The following is a 25,767-nucleotide window of genomic DNA, read 5'->3' as shown; positions in this document are numbered from 1 at the left end:
TTTTTCAACACATTATATTTTTGAAATTATATAGCTAGAATTGATTTCCCCCTTGCCCTCTTCCTCCCCTTCTGAAGTTTCTGCTGAAACACCACACTCTCTAAGTGGCTCTTACTTGTAAGCATTCTTAGGTGTGAGGCAAAAGGCAATAATACAATACCATTGGATCCTAAAAGACCTGCAGCTTCACCTCCAACCCTCCGCAGTTGTAGTATAAAGAATCTGACTATCATGGAAACATTGCAGTGATCTTAAATGCTTGAAATGGTATCTGAGTAAATTTACCAGATTTTTTTTTTTAGTCACTTTAACCACTTACGTTGTAGGGGCATCATCCTGCTCCTAGCATGGAGACTTTATTGGAATTCCATTTTCAAAAGCATAAAATAAATAATAATATCTTCTTAAACCAGTGATTTATACAGGTTATCCTGTAGCATAATGCAGCTATTAATGCCCATTAACATCCATTACATCTTCAACCAGAAGCTTGTGTCATTAACTCTCAATGATCAGATCTTGCATCCTGCTTCAGGCTTATCTTCCAGTAAGTACTTATCTCCTTTGAACTTGGTTTCAGCATTAGCTTTTAAATTCGGAATGCATTTCTCTCTTGGCCTGTATAAAAGCTTGATTATGATGTGTTCTGGCCTGTACATCTTTCACCATCTTCCCTATCCACCCTAAATACCATTTCCAGGTACAACTGAATGCACTTTGATGCTCCTTTCTATGAAATGCATTTCTCTACTCAATAAATAAAGATTTGTTTTTGCCTTTTTGTAATTTGTGAATTCTTCATCAAGCTTAGGATTGTTTAAACATTGACTAGGTGAAAAAATAATTCATTAGGAGGCAATTTAAAACATTCTATCCAAAGAGATTTTAAGGTAGCCATTCCTCAGGGCAATGTATAATACAAGCCGACCCCGCACAGAACATCTGTGCGCTCTTTGGGGCCGGCTACCTCTCCCCCCCCCGCCGTTGCTGGCCTTGCTGGCCTCTGCGGCCGGCCTCCTCTCCCCCACCAGCCTCCTCTCTCCTCTCCTCCCTCAGGCTGCAGGCCGAGGCCCGCGGCTCCGGCCGGGCCCACCGCCACCCGCTTCTCCTCGGCTGGCCCGCCCACCCGGTGCCGGGACGCACGTTCGAAAGGCACACCCAGGAGAATTAAATATATAGATCACTGAAGCAAATATTGTTCCATATATTTTGAGAATACCAGTTAATATTTTTCTCCCCTCCCCCCCCTTTTTTGCAACTGTCATCTGAAACTGTAGGTAGCTACGTTAAAGGAGAAGAGATGTGTAAGAATATTCTGTTTCAGCTGCACTTTCTGAGGAGTTTTTGTGCAGGATTTCAGACAGCCACAGGTTGAATGGAAGAAAATATGCAATCCCTTGTGAAGAAGGAAAGGAAAGCTACATGTTTGTTCAACACATTCCAGCTTCTGTTGAATTTCCCCCAACACACTCTTTAAATAAATACTGAGATCATACTCTCTCTGTTTGTGAAAACCAGAAAGGTTAAAGGATTGCTGAACATTAGTAAAGCATGCCATCCTATGTCCATGCAACTGTAATAGCAAGGTGCCAGGTCATATAGCCAGTGACATTATTCAGCTTTTTTCACGACGATTGGTCCTTGAAACATAGACAAGCAGGATTTAGGCCAGGAAGATTTACAATAGATCAAGCGATTATTTTGCAAGATCCAGTGGAGAAATATGTACACGGTTTTAAGATCTCACTTCTTGCGGCCTTTGTAGATCTAAAGGCCACTTTTGATTCCATCCCGAGAGAAAGTTATTATGGAAGAAACGATTGCTAACTAATATTAAAAAATGACTCCTATTGCTGATATATAAGCTGCCTAGTAACACCAAATTGAGAGTTAGATGTGGCATTCAGGGTCAATTGACCGGTTCAATCCCTACAATGCGAGGAGTCAAACAAGGGTGTATGTTTGCCCCATTACTATTTAATTACTATATCAACTCATTAGTACAGCATCTTGACTAAAAAAAAAAAAGAGTTCCACCCGCCTAAATTAGCACATAGGCATGTCTCACTACTTTTGTACACTGACGATTATTCTTTCACGGTCTGTGGTAGGGCTAAGAAGAGCCCTAAAATCCTTTGTGCAATTCTGTGAGGATGAGAAGCTGCTGATAAACTATCAAAAGACAAAAATAATGACCTTTGCCAGGAGAGTTAAGGACAATAGTTGGTATATTAATGGCAACAAAATAGACCAGGTACACAGTTTTAACTAACTAGGAATTACCTTCTATTCATCTGGTCAGAGAGATGCACACTTAGATTGTGCTTCACATGTAGCACAGAGGAGTGCCTCAGCTCTTCTATCCTACTATCATACAAAAAGGAGGGTGATATGTCCCTCAGGTCCTGAAATTATTTGAGACAAAAGTAGTGGCGCAGCTACTATATGGTGCTCAGTTGGGCCCTTACTTTAACCTTTCCCGGATAGAGACGGTACAATCTAAGTTTCCAAGATCAATTATGCAAGTCCCTAGATGTGTCTCTAATACAGCATTAAGATTGGAATTGGAGTCACGAGACTGGAAACTTGAGTGTGGATTAGCATCCTTAACTATTGGCTGAAGGTGGTATTCTCACCAATGGGACTGGCCCCAGTGATGCTTGAAGATAGTTTCCAAACACAGTGGAAGTCAGTTGTTAAAGAAAAGATCGCGTTGTATGGCTTTTCCCCTGAAGCGCTACAATCCATGGGTTATGAACAAGCAAAAAAGGCTGTAAAGCAAAGAATACTAGATATGGAATGGCAACAAGAGATAGGTAAGGCCCCAAAATGACTTAAATCATGGAGACCTGCTTTCAGCACCAAGCCAGCTGATTATTGTCAAGCCCTAATAACGTCCAAATATCGTAGAGAATTTGCACTGGCCCGCTTCGACGTTTTGCCCTCAGCAGTCTTACATGGCAGATATGGGGGATTCCTTATTCTGAACGTTACTGTCCATGTAGTACCCAGGCCATAGAGGATATGGGTCATATCCTCTGTCTCTCTCCAGACAGAGGAGATGAAGCATATATTTTATTTCTCCTGTCAGACCATCAAGCCAACGTTACTCATAACATGGCTAAGTTTTGTGTAATAGCAAGGAATATGTGACAGCATCTAATGAGTAATCTGCTAGAGTAATTTACTATGCTACTGTATACTCATAAAGTTATATTGTTGCTATACTGCTGTATGGGCCTGTCTTTGTGTTTTTCTTTTTCTTGCTTGCTTCTGTACTTGTCAAACACTGTAATAAAGTCTATCTATCTATCTATCTATCTATCTATCTATCTATCTATCTATCTATCTATCTTTGATACATAATATATGCACCTTGAAGAAGTTGCATTTTGGAGAAGTGGTGAAAACAGTTGTGTGCAATACTCCAGCATTTTTGTGGAGCCATATGGAGGGACCCCTGAGATAAAGCGTGAGATTGAGGTGTGGCTATTTGTCTGGGAATGACTTTGGAGAGTGTCAGCTCCATCTGCAATCCCTCTCAATTCCACTCCTGGGCAGACTTGCTTCCTGCACCCTGCAGTCTACTTCCAGTTCAGAGCTCCATCTAATACTCTCCCTCAAACCCCAGTGTTCTAGTTCTCTCATAGCAGTGCACTGGAACAGTAGGAAGATCCAGCTACCCAAAATCCATAGCAGGTTTCAATCTCTTTAGTGGGGGGATGCAAGGGATGGGGCAGATTATATGCCTGGTACACAGAAAATGTGGGGGAGGGGTCTTGGTGAGGTTGGGAAGTCCATTGTTATGTTCTGTTTGAGTATTATTATTATTTTTTTAAAAAATGCCTCCATTAGGGGTGTGCACAAAACTGGTTTGCCCGGTTTGGTTTGAGTCCGAACTGGACTCAAACCAAACCGGCCATGTTCGGGTCCCCCCCCATGAACCCCCCCCCCAACTTGGCTCAAATTCGAGCCAGTTCAGGTGTTGTACAGTTTTTTTAAAAAATTAAACAACTCACTGCCTCGGGGAGGGGTACTGCCACAGCCATTGGGGGTACTCCAGAAGTTCCCCCTCCACCTGCCACCCTCCCCCCTCACCAAAGGGCCATTCTGGCCCATTTGGGGGGCATTCTGGCCCTTTCTGACATGGTGGTGGCCATTTTGGAGGCCTCTGTGCATGCGCCCTGGCCATTTGCATGGGCGGGTGGCCCAGCCATTCAAATGGCCAGAGCACATGTGCAGTGACCTCCAAAATGGTTGCTGCCACATCAGAAAGGCTAGAACTGCCCTAGCAAGAGAGTCTAGCAAAGGGGAGGGGGAACCACTGGAGGACCCCACCCCCATGGCTGCAGCAGCAGGAGTTTGTTTTTTGTTTTGTTTTTAAATTAAATTGTAGAACACCTAAACTGACCCCGAGCAGTCCCGGGGTAGTTCAGCTTGACCACGAGCCCAACTGGGCCTGTTCTGGCTCAAGGGCAAGCACTCAAGCTCAACCAGTTTTATGGCGAACCAGCTCGAGATTTTATTATTTATTTATTTATTTGATTTCTATACTGCCCATCCAAAAATGGCTCAGGGCAGTTTACACAGAGAAATAATAAATAAATCAGATGGATCCCTGTCCCCAAAGGGCTCACAATCGAAAAAGAAACATAAGGTAGACACCAGCAACAGTCACTGGAGGGATACTGTGCTGGGGGTGAATAGGGCCAGTTGCTCTCCCCCTGCTCAATAAAGAGAATCACCACGTTAAAAAGGTGCCTCTTTGCCAAGTTAGCAGATCAAGCTGGTTCACACATCCCTAACCTCCATGGTGTTCTTGCGTAAGAAGAACTCCAATATATCAGAGCAGCTCAGCAATGTTTCCTTTCATAAACAAAGACAGAAGTAATAACCGTTCCATGTTATTGGGAAGGGTCCTTTGTGGTTCTCTGCTGTCCCATGATACATCCTTTTCAATAAGGTAGTGATATGGTAGATCTTCCAGTTGTTCTAGTATACTGGTGTTCTGGTGACTGGTGTTCTATTGCAAAACTGTTGTGTTTTTGTTTTGTTTTTTAATCTCCATGCAACACAAAGAATGGAAAGCACTTCTGTCCCAGAAGGAAGCTTCCCACACCCCAGGCCCATCCCTGGTGAGAGCGCAAAACATGGTTTGGGGTTAGTGCTCCATTGCAGTAGCTGGAATTTCCCATTGATCTAGCATGCAGTTTCAGTTGTGCAAAAACAACAGGGGGGAGAGAGAGAGAGAGAGAGAGAGAGAGAGTATTTATTTATTCCCGCCCACCCCATTCTCTTTGCTACCTGGGCACAGTTGAATGTGTCAATCAGAAGCAGGAGGCAGGGTCTCATCTACAACACTATTAGCCAGAAATGGGCAGGATGGATCGGGGGGCGGGGGGAGCCGGCTATGTGAACAAACAATGTTTGAAAAACCATAATGAAATGTAATCAACCATAATAAGAAACAGCAATGGGAACAGCCCTGATTTACTCCAATTTATGCTTATTATGCAGGTCAGAGTCCTTAATAAAGATACGACTTTATGCTTATTTACATTTGTATGTGCTTATATGCACTTTATATACTCTCATTCTAACCTGAACCACTTCTTCCCACAGCAGAGCCCTCGATCTGGGAAACCTCCAGTAATCAATAAATTGTGACTACAACTAATAATGTAATGTAATGCAGCCTGGCAAGTCAGCCTGTCAGCACATCCTGAGATGGTGACAGCGCACAGTATGAAGCCACGCAAAATGCCTCACCCAAGAATTCGTTCATGTCCCATTACAAATAAGTAAAATAAGGAGCAAAAATAAATCCACCCAAGTGAGTTGAAACAAGACACTGAATACATTTAATTTTTAATGTAAAATAAATTAAGGTTGAAAGTCACTCCCACTCCCTCCTGCTGATGGGATTAGCCTCACCAAAGTGAGTCTGAATTATTCAAGCAGCTGAACATTGCCAGACTGGATTTTTGTTTGGCTTGGCTGCTGTAGGAAATGAGAGTCATCTGCATAAATCTGGATGCAGGAATTTGGAAGGAAAGAGGATAGATGTAAACACAACATATGAATTGGCATACCTGGCTATTTAAATGTGTCCTACTGCCACACATTATATCCTACCTGAGTGGCGCTATTTATACCTTTTTTCTGTAATGGAAGCAATTCAGCACAGAAGAGGCCTACCAACAGACTCCCAGAGGAAGTCAGGATTGCAATGAGATCTGATACTCAGATACTAGTTGGGAATAAATCCTATGCAAAATCAATGGGAGATAAGGGCTGACTCACACAGTTATATTTAGGTACTCAGGTTGAATGTACCTGCTACACAAAATGCTACGCATATCTGTCCTCATCCATTTACCATGAGCCGAGCCTGGTTGCAGTCATGATGAGCTGTATAAAAAGATAAAAGTGAGCTGTGTTTATCATTGGTGTATTGAAAATGTGTGAGCTTTTTTTTTTTAACTGCCCCGACTGAAAATCTGCAAAAGCAAGATACTTCTAAGAAACTGTGTTTTGAATCATGTAAAAATTGCACATTAAAACTCCTAGGCTGCGATACTGCAAAGTTGTTTAGGCACCTGAGAAATGAATGGCACATGAATTCAGATGTAAGAATTATGTAACACTAAAAAGCCCTACTAGACCAGTCAAAGGACTACCTAGTCTGACACTCTGTTTCCAAGCAGAGGACAATCAGATGTCTCTGGAGAATCCACAAGCAGGAGATGAAAGCAATACCCCTCTCCTGCCTTTGCTCCTCAGCAACTGGTGTTCAGAGACGTACAGCTTCTGAACCTGGAGATAGCATATAGCCATTATGAATAACAGCCATTAATTGTTACCAGATAGTCTCTTTCCCATCCTAGAAGCTTGAAGCTTGGGCAAGCATTTGGTGCCAGGAGGGAAGCTGGCCTCTGTCTGGATCAAACAGCTGTGTCAGGCAAACCCAAGCCAGTGCAAAGGTGGCTAGGAAAAAGGCCATGCACCCATTCTTAATTCCTTGCAGTCTTAATAAAGCTATAGTCCCTGACAAAGAAAAAGGGTCTTAAGACACCCTTGGGAAACAGGGTAATTTTACCCCAGAATGCAGTCAAGGCAAGTTCCTACTAACCTCTGCAAATTTGGCTCTTTTGTCCAGCAATCTAAATGCTGTATATATTTTATGATATACATCATTATTTATATGCTGCTTTTCAGTGAAAAACTTCTCTTTTTATTTATTTTTTATTTATAACAGAAAAGATAATTACAGAAAAGAAAAAGATAAAAAGAAAATTACACAAGTGCAGCAAATAACATCTCACATATGTCTTACACATCAACCCGGATTTCAAATATCTATCGTATCAACACCCTGTTCTAGCTGCTCTCATTTCGATTTAGTCTGTTGACCTCCAATTAAAAATGTCTAAGTAAATTAGGGATCAAAATTAATACTAAAATGAAAAAATGTTTCACTCACAAGTTTACTTGCAGAGAATATCCAAATCTCGAATAAGGTATCCAGCCCTGTAGCAAATTGTATTGTATAAATGGTTCCCAAGTAAGTTCAAATTTATCCACGAAAAACTTCTCAAAGCAGTTTACATAGGATGGCTTTTGATATACCTTTAACTGCAGGTTCAACGGAGCCACAGTTTTCCTCTGACTCCCCTGGCGTACTCCCAGATGACTGCAGTCTGGGAGACTGCAAAGGAGGTAGAACTGGCCACATGGTCTTCCTCCAACCGTGGAAGAAATGCTGTGCTAACCAATGGAATTAAAGCAGAGGGAGGCGCTTCTTCCCTTAACTCTAATTTGGGTGAGTTGCCCAATCCAGATGACACATTGGAGCCTCTGGAGCCTTGGTTTGGTAACGTAAGTGTACCTTACAACAAACCAAGGGTTCATCCGGGCATTGGGGGTAGCAATTGGAATTGCAGTTGTGTCCCGGAACCATGGTTCTGATAATTTGGATGTCATTGGGGGCCAACATGAGGTGAATTTGCTTCAAGTTTCTCGTGATGTCCAAAGGTGGCCATAGGAGGAGAAGGAGGCAGCTACCTGACACCAAAGGGCTCATAATTTAAAAATAAAGTAGACACCTGCAACAGCCACTGGAGTGATGTTGTGCTGGTGTTGAATAGGACCAATTGAGCTCTTTTATCTGCCAATTGAGCTCTTTTATCTGGCAATCTGTCTGAATAAATGACCACCTTACCCATACTTTTCTTCAAGGTCCTGTGTAGTATTATCTCATTTGTGCTGCTCATTTCCTGCCTTTTCAGTCGTATTAGGAAATGCTAATGGAAAACTGAATAAAGGGAAGGCCAATCTGAGGGTCTCCAGCTGTTGTTGGACTGCAACTCTGGTCATTTCCAGCCTTTTTCATATTCAGTTCTTTTTCACATTCATATTTTCATATGCTGCTGTAACTATAGTGACGATCACATGAAATTTGTTATATTGCATCAGACGCGGATGAGTTAATCAACTTGAAAGCTAGACTACAGAGAAAAAACAATAGACTAGCTCAGAAACAATGTTTCAAATTGTTCCTTTGCAGCAATTAAAAATGAAAACAATGGGAGAGATTGGAAAAGAAACAAAGGAAGTTAATAAAAGATAGCTTCCTTGTTCCCTGCGTGTTGCATAATGTGGGTAACCTGAATATATCAGAAACAGACGTTTTTCATCTAACACCTCGAAGGGCTTGTGTTTTTTAAAATATCCTTCATCTTGGGAGCTCAATTTTCCCCATGTCCAGGATAAGAGAAAGCCTTTACAAATAAGAAGAAATATCCAGGTCAAAAAGGAACAAGAAGTGACTGTCAGCTATCTTTCCAGAAAGGTGAGAAATCAAAGACCTTTTTCTCTACCTGAAATCCCAAAGCCTGGAAATTTCATTGATCTCAATGGATCAGCAAGAAACACTTTTGCACAACATAATAACTGTTTATCTTTAAGGACATAAACTTCTCTTTGGCTATGTGCAGATTCCCTTTCCTGGGTTTGAGGAGAGAACTGACCTCTCATTTTCTCAACAGCAACTGTAATTTTTCTAAACTGCTTTACATTAGTACAGGTACACAAAGGTATTTCATCTACAGGGAACTCCCTGCGGGTTTCTAGTTTTTATGTTATTTATCCAGCAGCCAGTGCCTTTCAGCAACTCTGGGGCTTTAATTTTTTACCTCAGGGCCTGGGAGTTGGATTTAGTTGGAGCTATGCTCAGGACTCAGAATAGGGCTGGCATCATGAGTGGGTCAGGTAGAGACCCAAGGCCCCATATCTGACCACACTCACTTGAGGGTCCATACTTGTCCACCTGGTCAACTCCTTTGTGGTGCAGAGATGACAAAAGTCATATGATAGACTCACACTGCCACTGCTTTCACAACCTGGCACCCCAACTGCCAATGAGGCCCCAAAGTCATTGTGGGTATAGTAGACACTCCCATTGACTTATAGGCAGGGCGGGAGAAGGAGATGCTGCTTTATTCATGTTGCCGCTCCTTCTCCTGTCCTCCTCACTGGTCAATGGAAGCTGACTGCCCTCTCCAGTTGCTTGAGAACTTCTATATTTGGTTTCTGACTTCAACCTGTTATGATCAGCCTTGTGCCAGCCTATGTGGCTTCAATGTGTTGAAAAGTTCTGCCATGTAGTTGCTAGGAAGGGAAGGGGAAAGTACTAGTGCACTAAAAATGACAAAAGTAATTGTGATGTATCCTGGACACAGGCCACAATCAAGGACTGATGGATTGATGGATTGACAAAAGTACATCTTTTTCTGCTGGCCTTGCTCTAGATTTGAGAACACTGTCGCTCTAATGACTCACAGAACTGGACTAAACAATAGCAATTTTTAAAGGCCCAGTTCAAATATTTACTCTGGTGATGATTCTCAAGAACATGTGCTCCTTCGCTCCACCATGCATGTAAAGTAACTCACGGTATGGTTGCCTCACATAGAGCCTGTATGGGCAATAGCGAATAGCATGTGTTTTGTCCATCCGCACAAAGACGCATTATGGCCCAGGTCATATGCTCACTTTGGCGGTAGATTGCCACCCAAGTGAGCATATGAACTGGGCATAATGTGTCTTTGTGCGGATGGACACAATACACACTATGCTGCCCGTTTAACAACTTTGCAGGACCACATCACTGAGTCCTGCTTCCATTCTGAGAAAGTTCTGAGAAAACAGCTCCAAAGCTTAGAAAAACCCATTATACATAAAAACATCATCCCCCCACAAACCCACCGCCAACAACACCACTGAGATTGCCATATTTTAGCCAAATTTATTCAAAAGAAATTGCAGTATGGTTAAAACAGCAAAAAGTAAATGTATTCCTGTCACTATTTCCAAACATTTGGCAGGAAAATCAGAAATTGGCAGTTTGCACTTTAAAATGTAATGCATTCTCTGTAGTATTGATTGGAAGATGCTCTTTGAATAAGCATCAGGTAGCAGGAGGAAGCTGGCAACTTAGTAACAATTGGATAGGGATTTGTCCTCAGCCCGTAGAGACCTCCCAAAGGGGACCAGAGCTCCATATTTGGCCTGCTCCTCAGTTTGAGACTTAGGAGCAGCAATGTCTGTACTTTAAAAGTCCACCTTCCTCTTTGCCACTGTGTCAAAAATAAAAATAAAAGGATACAGAGGGCAGCCTCTAAAGTACATGCTTATGTGTGTGCTTAGGGTCATAGCTGGAGGTTGTAGGAGGGGATAAAGAGGGCCTACACATTTTTAAAATTATTGGGGAGGCTGGAATTTTCTGGAAGATTGTCAGCTTTTGATGCTAAGTGCCACTGGATAGGGAGGGGGACCTGATGCCCTTACTGGATGGCATTACAATGTGCAGCAATGGCATGTAGGCTTCTGTATCAGCAGTGTGCAAATACACAACTGCTGAATGGGTACCTTTCTCAGGCAGCTGACCTGATAGATCTGAGGTACCTTCTTTGACATCCAAATATTGCCAGATTCCCAGGGAACTGCAAACAATGGAGCAGCGGGGATATCAGAGCTTTAGTGCAATGACAGAATACGTGGGAGAAGCACATGTCACAGCACATTTGTGGGCCTGCTCTGTGGCAGCCCCCAAATTGTACTTCTCCACCACGATTGTATATGTGCAATGCTATCCAGGAAAATTTTTCCACATAGCAGGGCCTTTTAAAGACTCATTTGAGGGGTGGCCTCCACTTTTCTCTGGCTGACACACTGCACAATATTATGTACATGATGGAATGTAACATTTGCACAACTGTGAAAGAACACTATTGCAAAAACACAAAAATTGCACAAACAGAACTATGCAACAGTGAGGCCATGATATATAATGGCCACACTGTCACACAACTAAATTTGTGCAATTTTTGCGCTTGTACAACAGTGCTCTTATGCAACTGCACAAATGTTATGTTCCACCACATGTGTAATGCACACAGTATGTCAGCCACTGCATCCTGTGACAACATAATAATTCAAAATACTGAACAACTCTTGATCTTGGGGTAGTATTTTAACTGATTACTTTTGCTGCCTTGAATGAAAAGGGTCAATAAAACTCATTGCCTTGGTACTGAAATAGCTGCAGTGGCACCTTATTTGTTTCTGGGCACAATTCAGAGCATGATTTTAACCTTTACTGCCCTAAATGGCTTGGCCCAGGTAAAGTAAAGTTGTGCCGTCGAGTCAGTGTCAATCCCTGGCGCCCGCAGAGCCCTGTGGTTTTCTTTGCTAGAATACAGGAGGGGTTTTCCATTGCCCTCTCCCACACAGTAGGAGATGAGCTTTTCAGCATCTTCCTATATCGCTGCTGCCTGATATAGATGTTTCCCAAACATACCAGTGGGGATTTGAACCAGCAACCTCTTGTTCCCTAGGCAAATTGCACCATTAGGTGACTCTTTGACCCAGGTAGGCAATTTCTTCTCCCTTAATAGCCTCCTCATACACTAAGATCTTCAGAAAGATCTGTATTCCTTCCTTGCCTGAAGTTAGAATCAATGATTCACTGAGAATCAATCATTGACTGAGGCTAGAATCAATGAGCAGGGCCTTCTTGGTAGTTATACCATTCTCCCTTCCCAGCGGAGCCCACCATGTTAATTCTATCCCCATCTTTCAGAAATCAGTGAAGTTTTTTTTGTTCACTGCCATTCAGAGGGTAAGTGAGATGTCTTTTTGACACGACCTTGTGTTTTACGTTTCTGTCCTGGACTGTTTGATTCTTTTGTGATTTTTTTTTATTGTAATCTTTATATGGCCTCTTGTTTTTGAGGTCATATAAGTGTAAAATATTGATACAAATTATGGGTAATCTGCAGTTGTCCTTTGGAACAGAAGCCCAGAGCCAGGATCCTGTTACAGGCTAAGGACAACTGTGGATGCTACCCAAAATAAACAAATAAAAACCAACAGCAAATCATAAGCAAGTTTATTCAGAAGTAGGGCTTAGTGCACTCAATGAGACTTACTCCCAGGAAAATGAGCACACTGAATTTCACCCCAAGAGAAACCACCTTACAGTGAGAACCAAATTCCACATAAAATCAGCTGTCTTGCAATATTATCAAACATCTTTATTTGAACAGCTCTATAAACACAGAGGACATCCAAGAACTGGACAGGCCACAGATGGATCAAGCTCAGGATGTTGCTGGGGTTACCTGATTCCAGAAGAGAGCAGAGAAATCCTTTTAGCCTTTTGATGCAAAATTTGCTCGCTTGACATTTACATGCAATCTGCCTCTAAAAGTGTGTCTTTGTGCCGAGACAGTACATGCTGCAACAAGGATAAACTCATTCCGAGTGAAGGTTTAAATTAGAGGCAGTTAAGAAGCAGGTTTCATGGGATAGATTTCCTCTCATTCTGGTGGTAAATTGGCAGAACAAAATAGCGCTGCCGTTTCACACCTCTGAGAAAAATGTTTGTCAGCTGTCAGAAATGGTTTGTGCTAATGCTTATTCTGTCAGCAAAGAAGGCAGCAGTAATACGTTTCTAGGAAACTTGGCTTTAATGAACCCTAGAGAGAACTGCTGATCAAAACAGTGCCAGCTCCAAAAGTTTCAAACTTGGGCCTGGGGAGGCCTAACCTGACCAAGGCTTTAAAGATGATGCCATAAGGAATGCAAGTGGTTCAACTGCAGAAAAAATATATCATGCCTAAGCGTATATAATGGCCGGCTTCAAACGTATACATTAACAGCACTTAACACTAACCAGAGTTAAAATTACAAACTCCTTTTGTGCCGCAGATGTACAACTAACTGCTGTTAGCCTAACTGGAGTAGAGGGAGAGGAAAGCCCCTCCCTGACATTGGCCTCCCAACCCGATCCCAGCCAGTTCTGTGGCCAGACTGTGGGCAAAGTGTCACCACATCAGCTGCTCAGCTGCAATTGGCTAAGATTTCCAGCGAGGGCATGCTGAGCAAGATCATGCATTTTTGAAGTGCCCCGCCCGCCCTCAGCAGGGGAAGTGCAGCGAAAGCCGTTCAAATGCCCCACAATGCTAGTACCACTTCTGCCAGCCATGGCGCCACCTCCCCGAGTGGCCACACGCCTGAAAGCACCACGCAAACTCCTATCCCCAGGAGGTATCGGGGACAAGGGGGAGATGGAATCCTGCTTTTTTTGCAGGATGGGACAGGAGAACCTGCATTTGCCAGAAAGGATATGCAGATGGAGCAGGGCAAAGGATGATGTCATGAGGGCAGACCCAGCAGAGCACACCAGCCAGACCCATCGCTAAGCCACTGCAAGCAACTTGTTGTCCAGTGGGCTAACAATCTAATGAGAGGGCCAGGCTATTGGGGATATGCCTGACCCTATTAAGGCATTATCCACCTGTGGACTGTGAGTGCACGAGCTGAGTTGTCCACTTAATCACCAAGGAAACCAAAGGGGCTCCAAAGCAGTGCACGCACCTTAGGGGACATCCCCACACCCCATGTTCCATAGCCTGGCCACGTGCATGGCCATGGGGTGGGACAGCACATTTGCTCGTTTTAAAGATCCTGGGTCCGGTCTGTCTGTGCATTGTATACAGATGAGTGGGCACAGGGAATTGTGGGAGAGGCCACTTTCCTCTCCTCCCCCAACCCTGGGGCAGCTCGGTGGACTGCTGGGGCCGCTGGTGACAGCGCACCTGTGCACAAGTGCGACAGCCAAGCAGGTGGCTGGTTTCCCTGGCACCTCAGCCGCCATCCCTGGGAACAAGAAAGCAGTCTCTGGGACACCCCTGCCCATCGGATCCCAACACAGCTCAGCTTAGAGTGCCATGGACTGGCACTTAGAGTGCCATGGACATTCTCTTATGAGAGGACGTAGTCCGTGTCTCCATTTTAGCGCTATACCCATCTCATATTTTGATGAGGAGCAACCAAGGCCTTGCTTCCCCACCCCCCAGGGAACAGATCCCCACACTCCTCCCCTCTGTAAGCACCCAGAGAGCATCTAGATGCCCCCTTTCCCTGGTGCATGTGTGGTGCATGTGCGGTGTTGGTGGAGGGATGGACACAGGCATGAAGCTTTCTGCCCACTCATGACTCCCGGTTCCTGGTCCACCCTACCGCTGTATGCAGATCTGCAGGTGCGGGGATGGTCAGGACACACACACACACCCTGGCTGGAGAGTGGGGTTGCCGCACCTGTTCACATGGACATGCAGGCAGGAAGGGGGCACGGTATTGTGGCAGCTTGCCCATGGTATTCAAGATTAGGAATGTATTCCCTGGGATCCTCACTCTTTCCAGAACACCCATGGCCTGATGCCCTGTTGAGGGAAGTGTTAGGTCAGGAAGGGGATGGATTGCCCTCTTGAATCTGTTCTGCTATTTCTGGGCAATACTCTTCTCTCCAGCTTCCCTCCAGCCAAACTTGGCTGCTCCAGCTTCCCTGCTTGAATCTGCCTCTCAGGTCCCCCCTCTCGTTCCCTTTCTTGTGCTTCCACTTGGGGTGTTTGTGCTTGCGGACACCCATGACTGCTTGCCTCGAGTGGCTGAGCAGGTTGACAAGATGACTGGTCCGGGATGGGGTGTGTTGAGAACCTGTAGCCTGGCAATTCCATAGCTGTGCTGCTGACAGGATAGGTGGGGCTAGTTTTCTAAATGGCTGCCAGTGATAAGTGCCAAAAGCATGGAGCAGCTGCATCCTCGGGTGTTTGTGTGTTCGGGTGTACTACAGTTACAAACTGGGCTAATGTTTCTTCACTCAGATTCCCGGCTTATCTTCCTTTCTGCGGGGCAAAAGTGCATCTTGGAACAATTGGTTAATTAATGTTTCCTTCCTTCCTTCCTTCCCTCCCTCCCTCCCCCGCCCCTGTCCTAAGCAGAATGTTAAATGATATTTGTATTACTTGTCTGCCAATATAATGCCAGCCAGTAGGGATGTGCAAATTGATTTTCTTTTTATTTGTACCCAAACTGAATCACCCCCAATTTGTTTTGGATCCGAATCTGCCCCCATCTGAATCACCCCGGATTTGAATTGTACTGGAAGTGTACATAGGGTGCCAACCACCCCCCAAATGGCAAGCCTATGGGGCATTGGGTTTTGTTGTTTTCAATGTCTGAGGTATTCTGAGAATTGATTCTCTGGTAGGAGAATGCACTCAACCAATATACCACCCAACTCACTTTGGCCACAAAATTGAGGGCCGAATCTCTGAATTTTTCGGGTCGAAATCTCGGGTGATTTGTTTTGTACCCGAATCTGGGCAACTGAGCACAGGAGTGATTTGTTTTGTCTACAAATCACCCGAATCAGCCTGATTCGGGTAAAAATCATTTTGTACCTGAATCGATTCGCACTTCCCTACCAGCCAGTTTCTCAGGCAAGAGTAGACTCTATATAAAGCAAAGGAACAGTTTGGGTGGTGGTTGACATCCAGCACAGTGTTATGGACATGTAACGCTGCTGTACTGTAGGTCTGTTGCACCCTTTAAAGGCAGCAAAGGGCTGCACAAAGGAAGTGGCTGTGCAATAAGCGCTTTCATAAGTTTCCCCATTTCCACCAGAGGAAACGTGTGGAAGCACTGGTTGCACAACCACCCCTTTTATGCAGCTCCAATACTGTGCTGCCTTTGAAAGCTGTAGCAGCCCTTCAGCACAGCATTACATGTCCATACTGTGCTATTGGCCAATATGTTGGGACTGATCTCATCCAAATGCAAACATTTTCCACCCCTATCTTGGTGCATCGTCCCTCAGCCTCATAATAATGTGGGAGTGCATTTCATTCAAACTGCCCCTCGCACATAGTTTTATTTATTTTATTTAACATATTTTTATACCGCCCAAAACTTATGTCTCTGGGCGGTTTACAACCAGATAAAAACAAAGGTAAAACATTAGTTTAAAACAAAAACAAGAAATTTAAAACACAACAATTTTTTAAAAATTAAAAAACAATATTCTAAAAACAACATTAAAACATTACAATCATTACAATCATTACAAACATTACAAGTTTAAATATTACAATCAAGTATTTTAAAATAGTCTTTTTGGTTAAGGAAGAAGCTATGCTCCCTGAAGTCCACTCTGCATTACCTGCCAAAAGGACAGAGAAAAATCTTTGCGTCCTTGACTCAAGTTGCGTCTGTTAAATGGAATTTCTGAACAGAGTAAGAGCTAAACTGCTTGACTATTTTACAAGCTAAGGCAAGTCTTAAGTGATTAGCACACAGCATTTTCTTTGTTTATTCAGTTGGCTGCAATGGTATGTCTTGTGCAGTCAGATTAATAACTTTGATCTGACCTGGGCTGTTTCTGGATCATTTATATCACCTTACATTATTGCCTTGGCCGTCTCATCCACATGACTGGACAGGTGTGTGTTAGCCCTCTGGGGGATATGGTTGGGCACAGATTGGGAGCTGATAGAATGGTGACTCAGTATCCCAGTTAAGATCCGGGAGGGAGGGAGGGAGTCCTACTGTTCTGTCTACCCACAATTTAACAGTGGGTACTGGCAGCTAGTGATTTATTGGGCCGTTTTAGGCCGGATTTGCTCTCAAACAAAAAAACTAAGGCAGCTATATCCATTTAATTTGGCTTACTTAATGACCCCCAGGGTGCTAAGGCAAGAAAGAGAGTAAGGATTCTCCTTAAGACTCCAGGAGTGTCCCAGCCATACATCCTTCATTTCTGCAACTTGATTGATGACTAGTTTACCAAGTCCAGAGGTAATTCTAGGCTACATGTAACCTGACAAGAAATTAAGAAGTGGTCTCAGCTGGTAGTGTGCTACTGCAATGGACTTGAGGCCAGTTTGTAACTTTAGTAGAACTATGTGATAAATCTTTTCTGTGTGAAAACATCATAAGAAGTGACTTATCATAAGAAGTGACTGAGGCACATACATAAGACCAGCTCAATATCTGTGATTATTTAAGGAATATGGTTCTCATTGGGGCAAAAATGCTATAAATTCTATCGAGATATTAGGATTGAAGCTGCATTGGGTGAGGAAATGGTGCTGTAGCAGCCATACTGTTCCCCCCCCTCCCGACCATCATGTCCCATATTTGTATCTCCTGACAGAATATTCTACAAATGTGAAACATAAACAGCAAAGCAAGCTCAAGAAGATGATGAGGCACTTCACACGACACGCGTGAAGCGCCTGATGGGGTTCTGCAGGGAGAGCGGGCTTAGCCCACTCTCCCTGCAGATGAGCAGCCGCTCATAGCTGGGTGGCTGGATCAGCCACCTACACAGCTGCCAGCTCCATCATGGAGCCGGCGGGGGCTGCGGGGACTGGGGGGCACATAGCCCCCAGAAGTTACAGGATGCCCCGTGTACTCACGCTGGGCATCCTGGAGAGACCCCCAAGTCCGGGAGGCTGCTTGTGTGTCGCCGTGTGTCATGGTGGCACATGAGCAAAAAAACAAGGTTAATCGAGAGATCACTCCATTCACCTCGTTTAAGGGTAGGGGGATTTAATGAGGCTAGTTGCCGGGAGCCACACAGCTCCCGTTACAGCACACGATCGCCTCAAAGTGGGCTGGGTTCCCTTCGCCCGCTCTTGGGTGATCGTGGGAATAGCCTTGATGTCAACACTTCATGAGGGAGATGATGGTATCTTAAGTATGTACACACAAACTATTCAGTAGCACCTATTTAGTCTATGCTGGCTGTTTGGGAGGGGTGTTTTTTGTTAGTTTGTTATTTTGTTTATAGTTTATAGTTGATATTGTTGTTTTTCATCTGTATTTGTTCATTAGGTTTTGGTTTTGATTATGCTGTATTCTTCTTTATTTTAAATTGCTTTATGTCACTTTGGGGACATTTTGCCAAAATGTGGCATAGAAAAAAAAATATTAATACAACATAACATTACATAGCAGCTGCCATATCCAGAGGTGATCCCTTTCACAAACCCCATTCAGCCATGATACTTGCTGGGTGACTCTGGGCCAGTCACTTCGCTCTCAGCCTGACCTACTTCACAAGGTTGTTGTGAGGAAGAATTTGAGTATGTAGTACACTGCTCTGGGCTCCTTGGTGGAAGAGCGGGATATTCTATATTATTAATTCTTCAAGACAGGCCATGCGCCCTGCGGGGCGGCTGGAAAGCAGTTTGACAGTTCGATCGGGGGCACTGTGAAGCAGCAGGGAGCTCGGAGGCTGGGGGCAGTTTCAGGAGCTGGACAGTTGTCTCTGGGGGCTGCGGGCGGCAGACGGTTGGTTGAGCTGCGCCGTGAAGCGGCAGGAAGCTCTGAGGCTGTCAGGCAAGCAGGTGACAGTCCCTGGCCGTGGCAGAGGAAACAAGGACTGCGAGACAGAGATAGAAAGACAGAGGACAGAGAGCGCGAGCGAGAGACTTGGGAGGGGAGAGAGCAGGCAAGAGAGTTGCAGAAGTGGCGAGAGCGAGTGAGAGAGTTGCAGGGGATGGTGAGAGCGGGCAAGAGAGTTGCGGGGTCGGCAAGAGCGGGCGAGAGAGTTGCGGGGATGGCAAGAGCGAGCGAGAGCATTGCAGTGGTGGCGAGAGTGAGCGAGAGCATTGCAGGGGCGGCGAGAGCAAGCGAGAGCGTTTCAGGGCAGCGAGAGCAAGCGAGAGCATTGCGGGGGTGGCGAGAATGAGCAAGACAGTTGCGGGGGCAGCGAAAGCAGGCAAGAGAGTTGCGGGGGGTGGTGAGAGCGGGCGAGAGAGTTGCGGGGAGCGGCAAGAGTGGGCGAGAGAGTTGCAGGGGCAGTGAGAGCAGGCGAGAGAGTTGCGGGGAGAGGCAAGAGCAGGCGAGAGCATTGCAGGGGCAGCGAGAGCGAGCAAGAGTGTTGCAGGGGGCGGCGAGAGCAAGCAAGAGCATTGCAGGGATGGTGTGAGCAAGCGAGAGCATTGCAGGGGTGGCAAGAGTGAGCGAAAGCGTTGTGGGGGTGTGATACCACAGGTGAGTTCCCTGCCTGGCATCTCCAGGTTGGGCTGAGCAGGATCCTGCCTGAGAGCCTCGGGAAGCCACTGCCAGCCTGTGTAGAGTAGACAGTACTAAGCTGGATGGACCAATGATCTGACTCAGTGGAAGGCAGCTTCCTATGTTCATATTTTCCCTTGGGCTCATTTGCAAGGTGCCTGCCACTTTAAGGAAGCTCAGTGCTGTTTGCTGGACAGACTTTCCCCAAGCAAACTTCTGCTTTCTTTGCAGCCAGCTCTGTTATCCAGGCTCTATGGTATCCCCAGGGAGGGAGCCTCAAGCCGCGTCTCACAGAATCCCGTGGCTCCACACGAGCCCTGAGAGGGGTTAGGCAACCTCCCCTGCTTGCTGAACCTGGTTTTAGAGGAGGGGCTGGGAACTGGGTGACTCTCTTTTGACAGAGCCCTGTTTGAGAGCTTGCCGAGGTTTCACACGGGAGTGCTAACCCTGCCTTCAGACCTCAAGCCCTGTTTTTGCTTGTCATGAGAACAGCCTCCATGACTTATGTTCAACTGGCAAACCTTATTCAGAAACCATGGTTTGAAGTGAGTATGCAAACCATGTTTGTGCTTGCAAAGAGCCCCTGGTGGTGCAGTGGTAAAACTGCCGCCCTGTAACCAGAAGGTTACAAGTTCAATCCTGACCAGGGGCTCAAGGTTGACTCAGCCTTCCATCCTTCCGAGGTCGGTAAAATGAGTACCCAGAATGTTGGGGGCAATATGCTAAATCATTGTAAACCGCTTAGAGAGCTCCGGCTATAAAGCGGTATATAAATGTAAGTGCTACTGCTACTACTACTGCTACTGTGCTAGTTATGGAGCCCAGTCTCACGATCCGTGAGACCCAGTTTCTTCGAGTGAGCGGGGAGAGCGGGCTAAGCCTGCTCTCCCCACTCACAAGTGGAGAGGGAGCCCTGGGTGGCCAGATTGGCCGCCCACACGATTGCCGGCTCCGAGACTGAGCCGGCGGGGGCTGGGGAGCTTGGGGGCCGCACAGGGCATACTGGGGAGACCCCCAAGCCGGGAGGTGACTTTTCGCCTCCAGGCCAGGGGTCTCCTCGTGAGTAGGTGTGGCGCGAAGGCGCGCCGAGGCTACTCACGATTATAAAAAGCAGGTTTGTGGTCTCCGCAAACGTGCTTTTTACCAGGGGTTCCAGTGCAGGTTAGCCACTCCAGAACCACCGGGCTCAGCTGCGAGCCCAGTGGTTTTTGCTGATCGTCAGAATAGCCCCATGGTTTGGCACAATGTCTGAATTGCTGAACCATGAAGATAGGAGTGGATGTATTAAACGGAGCACCAAGGGTATGGAAAATGAAATCAGACAAGTAGCTGCAAACCAGGGTTTGTCTATTGTGTGTTTGGAAGTTCACACTATGGTTTGGATTCTAAATTAATGTTAGTGCAAATAATGGTTTGGTGTGATGTCTGAAGTGAGCCTAGGGAGTTCTTCTAATGATCAGTGAGAAGAGCTCTGGGGCGGTCTGTGGGAAAGGAGGATTTTATGTACCTTCCCCACAGATGATCCTCAATGAATTCCTGGGCAGGCAGATCTCCCGCCCAGACGATGGGAGGCTTGTCCGGCAGCTCCCAGAGTTGGGGTGCTGGGGGCATCACGCATTGCCCTGCCCCCCAAAGCCCAATAATGCACCATGCGAGTGCGCAGTGCATTATTGGGGTCCCCCCTCCCCCCACCGAGTGTGCCCACCATGCCTGAAAGCAGCCGCAGCGGACACACGATCAAACAACTGAAGTTAAGGGAGCACTCACTCCCTTAACCTCATTTTAGAAGAAGGCTTCACAGACGGATTTGCTGCCATGTAGCCACCAGGATCGAGCCCAATTCTGGTGGTTCACACAAGAGTGCAAAACCAGGCTGGGCTCCCTTAGCGCAGTTTTGCATGCTTATGAGAATAGCCTGTAAGGGTGCATACTCTGACTGAAGCTATTTCTGGATCTTTTTTCCTGATCTTTTAAGTCATTAAAATCTGTAGGATTTATTTCAATAGTCACCTGTCAATTGATACTAATTCCTGGAGACTCTGTGCCAATCCTAGAGGGTTGGAAGCTCCAACTGAACCATTGCCTACTGCACTTAGTCACAATTTTTTGTTCCAAGTAGTTGCTCAGAAATTTGCCTGGTTAGAAGTACTATATATCTCCAGATACAAATCTGAAACAATTTGAAATTGCAGTGCTCCAAAATAAATCTGCATTTTTAAACTTCCTGCTGGCAATCTCTATTACCTGGAGTATGCAGGAGTAGTGTTCAGATGAGCTTCATTCTTCCTCAACAGCAGCAATTTTTTGCCTGTGCAATTTTTAAAAAGTAATTCCAAGGCTACTTTGATTGCAGGCAGAAATAAGGGGAGAATATAGAAAAGCTTCAGAGATGAATCCTTGAAAATCAGCAGCCCAGTTTTAAGCAGAATTATAGCCAATCCCCTAGCAAGGAACAGAATTTTTGAGAAGGAAGATATGTTAAGCAATTCTGGAAATGTGGGTGCTAAGTTACAGGAGCCTGTGGCTGTGATAATGCCTACAATAAGGAAAGGCCAGGGTTATATATCTTCTTTGTAGCCAGTACTTACATCCCATTTAGGGTAATGCACAAACTACCACTCATCCTCAGAATTCATGAAGAAAACAGGAACTTCCTGCCAAATTGATGGAGTGATACAAGCAAATCCTATAATCAGACAGGGTTTCTCCTCTTTCTGGAGATGTGTTAGATGCAGCTCCAAAAAGAAATAGAAAGTCAAGATGGCCTTCAACCTTTCTCATCCCCAAAACTATGCGTATGACCCTGAGCCTCACCTATTAAACTTCTTCATTGTCTGCAGCTGGACACGTTCCATTTATATCCTTAGGCCTAGGATTAAAATAGTCAATACTACCACCATCACTCCTACATCACAAATATGAAGCCCATATGTGACTAGCAAACCAATCACTTTAATCTCTACAATCTCTTTATTTCTTAAGAGTCACCATTTGCTTTTAATAACCATTTGCTTTTAATTGGCACAGCCATGTGAGAAGCAAGACACGTCAATGAGAGGCTGCAAATCATGTCTTTTTATAGTAAGGGTGTGATTTTAAATAATCTTCTTTATATATAATTCTCGTAAACATACCCGTCGCTAATCCCATGCCCAGCAGCTCTTGTGAGAATTCGCGAGCAGCTGCTGGAGAGGACAGCGACAGGGTCGGGGGAGAAAATAGTGATGGTGGCCGGAGGCAGCGGCGGGGGGCTGGCCTCACCAACAGGAGCAGGAGGTGGCAGCGGTGGGCCACCCAGCTGGCAGGAAGTGATGGCAGGCTGGGCTGGCCAGTGGGAGGAGGTGCCCACTGCCAGGAGTTGGTGGGCAGGTGGGAGGAGGTGGTGGGCTGGGCAGAAAGCAGAAAGCTTGGACAGCCAGGCGGGGGGGATAATAAGTCGACTGGCCGGCCTACCAGAAAGTGCACAGGGGAGAAGTGGACAGGGGGAGAAGCAGGCCCGCTGGCCGGCCAGAAAGCCAGGCAGGCCGGCGGAGGGGAGAAAAAGGCAGCGGCGGTGGGTGGGCTGGCCAGAGGCACGGATGTTCTGTGCCTGGCCCAGCTAGTTTTAATTAAAAGACTATTTATTAAGGAAATCACATTCTAGAACAAACAATTATGTTTCTCTCAGATGTTCACAACTCAGTTGTTTGCTGCCGTTTCTTCATTAACTCCTCTCAAAAGCATTAAGACTATTTATTATTTATTATATATTTATTTAAAATGATTATACCCTGCCCCTCCTATATTTTAAAATATAATAATATATATTGGTTCACAACAATAAAATAGATACTATTCAATAAAAGTAATAAAATTAACCAAATTAAGTAAACAAGTTAAAAGTAAGGTTAAAAACCACAATCAGTATTAAGTTCAAATTAAAAGTTACTTTAAAAGCTAAAAACTAAGAATGATAAAAACTAAAGAACCTACCAGATATAACCAAAGATGGAGCATTAAAAAGCCTCCTTAAAAAGCTGTGTTTTAGTTGTTTTTTTTTAAAAAAAACACTGAGGGAGGGGTCATGGCGAAGCTCTTCAGGGAGGGCATTCCAAAGCTGAGGGGCCACAACTGAAAAGGCCCTGTCTCTAGTCCGCGCCAACCGAATCTCTGGAGTGGCGGGGCCATGAGCAGGGCCTAAGATGATGAACGGAGGGCCCTGGCAGATTCATATGGGCGAATGCAGTCCAACAGGTACCCTGGCCTAAGCCGTGTACAGCTTTAAAGGTCAAGACCACCACCATGAATCTAGCCCAGAAGTTGTTGGAAAGTTAAAGGACTTTGCGCTGTCTCTTGCCTCAGACAGTGGAGGACAGACTAGTAAGTCAGAGGGCTAGAGGGTCAAGATATTTGTCATCCCTTCTCCACTGCTCTGATGCTATCCCTTTGAAATGTAGATTGCTAATCTCAGGGATTCAACTTCCTTCCTCCTTCTCTCTCTTGCTACCTGGCTGCCTACCTTGCAACATGGCAAGTTCCTCTCCCTGCACCAAATGTGCAGAGAGGATGCAGAATCCATCTGCATCCACCTAGATAGATAGATTAGAGATCCTGAATCCTCACTTTCCTATCTAGAATGGAGTTCCTTAATAAATGCCTTTTATATTGATTTGAAACTATGAATTGGCTCCAAGTTACTTTACTCTCAGCACACACGCATGCCTAACTAATCTACCACTGTGTTGTGCCTCTGTGCACTCTGCTATATTGAGAAAGGAATTCTCTCACCACAGAGAATTTCCAACAGAAGTGAACTGGTAACTAATGGAGCTGCCGCAGGATGGGTATGATACTCATGCATCCACGAGCATGCTTGCAGCAGCATTCTAGGCCAGCTGAAGCTTCTGAATAGTCTTCAAGGGCAGCTCCACGTAGAACACATTGCTGTTGTCCAATCTGGATGTTACCAATGCATAAGTGACTGAGGTCAGGTCTGACTTCTCCAAGTAGGGTTGCAGCTGGCATAGCAGCTGTAGTCGGTAAAAGGTGCTCCTGCACACACCGCTACCTGAACCTCCAAGGACAACGTCAGGTCCAGTAACACTCCCAAGCTGCGAACCTTGTCTTTCAGTGGGAGTGTGACTCTGTCCAAGACCAGATTTAACTCATTACTCGGATGATCAGTTCTACCAACCCAGAGCACTTCCATCTTATCTGGATTAAGTTTCAGTTTGTTTGCCCCCATCCAATCCAGAACAGCCTCCAAGCCCCAATTCAGAGCATCACTGCCTCCCTGGTGTCTGCTGACTTAAAAGATAGGTAGAGCTGAGTGGCATTAACATATTGATGGCACTGCAACCCATACCCACGGATGACCTCTCCCAGGGGTTTCAGTTAAACAGTATGGTTCAGGTAAAACAGCATGGGCGACAGAATAGATCCTTGTGGCACCCCATAGACCAAAGGCCAAGGGGTGGAGCAGGCACCCCCCAGCACTACCTTCTGAATAGGACCTTCCAGGTAGGAGCGGAGCCACCATATATCTGTGCTCCCAAGTCCCAACCCTAAGAGACATCCTAGAAGGATACCATGGTCTATGGTATCGAAAGTCGCTGAGAGGTCTACAAGGATCAACAGAGTCACACTCCTTCTGTCTATCTCCCAGCGTAGGTCATCCACCAGGGCAACCAAGGCAGTTTCAGTCCCATATCCAGGTCAGAAGCTAGACTGGAAAGGATCTAAGTAATCAGATTGAGCCAGGACTGTTTAAAGCTGAGACGCCACAACGCTCTCCAATACCTTGCCCAAGAAGGAGCAGTTTGAATTTGGTTATTTAAGTCATCTGAGTCCAATGAGGGCTTTTTAAGGAGGGGCCTAAGGACTGCCTCCTTCAGGCAAGAGGAGAATGCCCCTGCTCTAGAGAGGCATTCACCACCCCCGCCACCCATCGACCCAGTCCCTCCCTTCACCAACCATGAGGAAGCCTTCACCAGCCATGAAGGGCAAGGGTCGATGATGCATATGGTAGGCCTCAACCTTCCAAGCAGCCTGTCCACCTCCTCAGGCAACACAGTCTGAAAACCATCCAATATAACAAGGCTATGTGAACTAATGGTCTGACTATATGTTAACTTTTATCTCTTTTAAAGAATTAACTCCCTTTCAGTGCTAAATCAATGATCCCTTTTGTTTAAATGTTTATAATTTGCCATATGAAATTTTATTTCATAAAATGCTTTGCAATGGTTCCGTTCCTACCTCTCTGGTAGATTCCTGATGGTGTCTCTTGGAGACCGTTGCTCTGCAAAGCAAGAACTAATATATGTTGTGCCACAAGGCTCCATGCTGTCTCCAGTGCTC

The sequence above is a fragment of the Hemicordylus capensis genome, chromosome 3 (assembly GCF_027244095.1).
Source record: "Hemicordylus capensis ecotype Gifberg chromosome 3, rHemCap1.1.pri, whole genome shotgun sequence".
In the NCBI taxonomy this organism is placed as follows: domain Eukaryota; kingdom Metazoa; phylum Chordata; class Lepidosauria; order Squamata; family Cordylidae; genus Hemicordylus; species Hemicordylus capensis.
Note: the sequence above shows the minus strand (reverse complement) of the source record.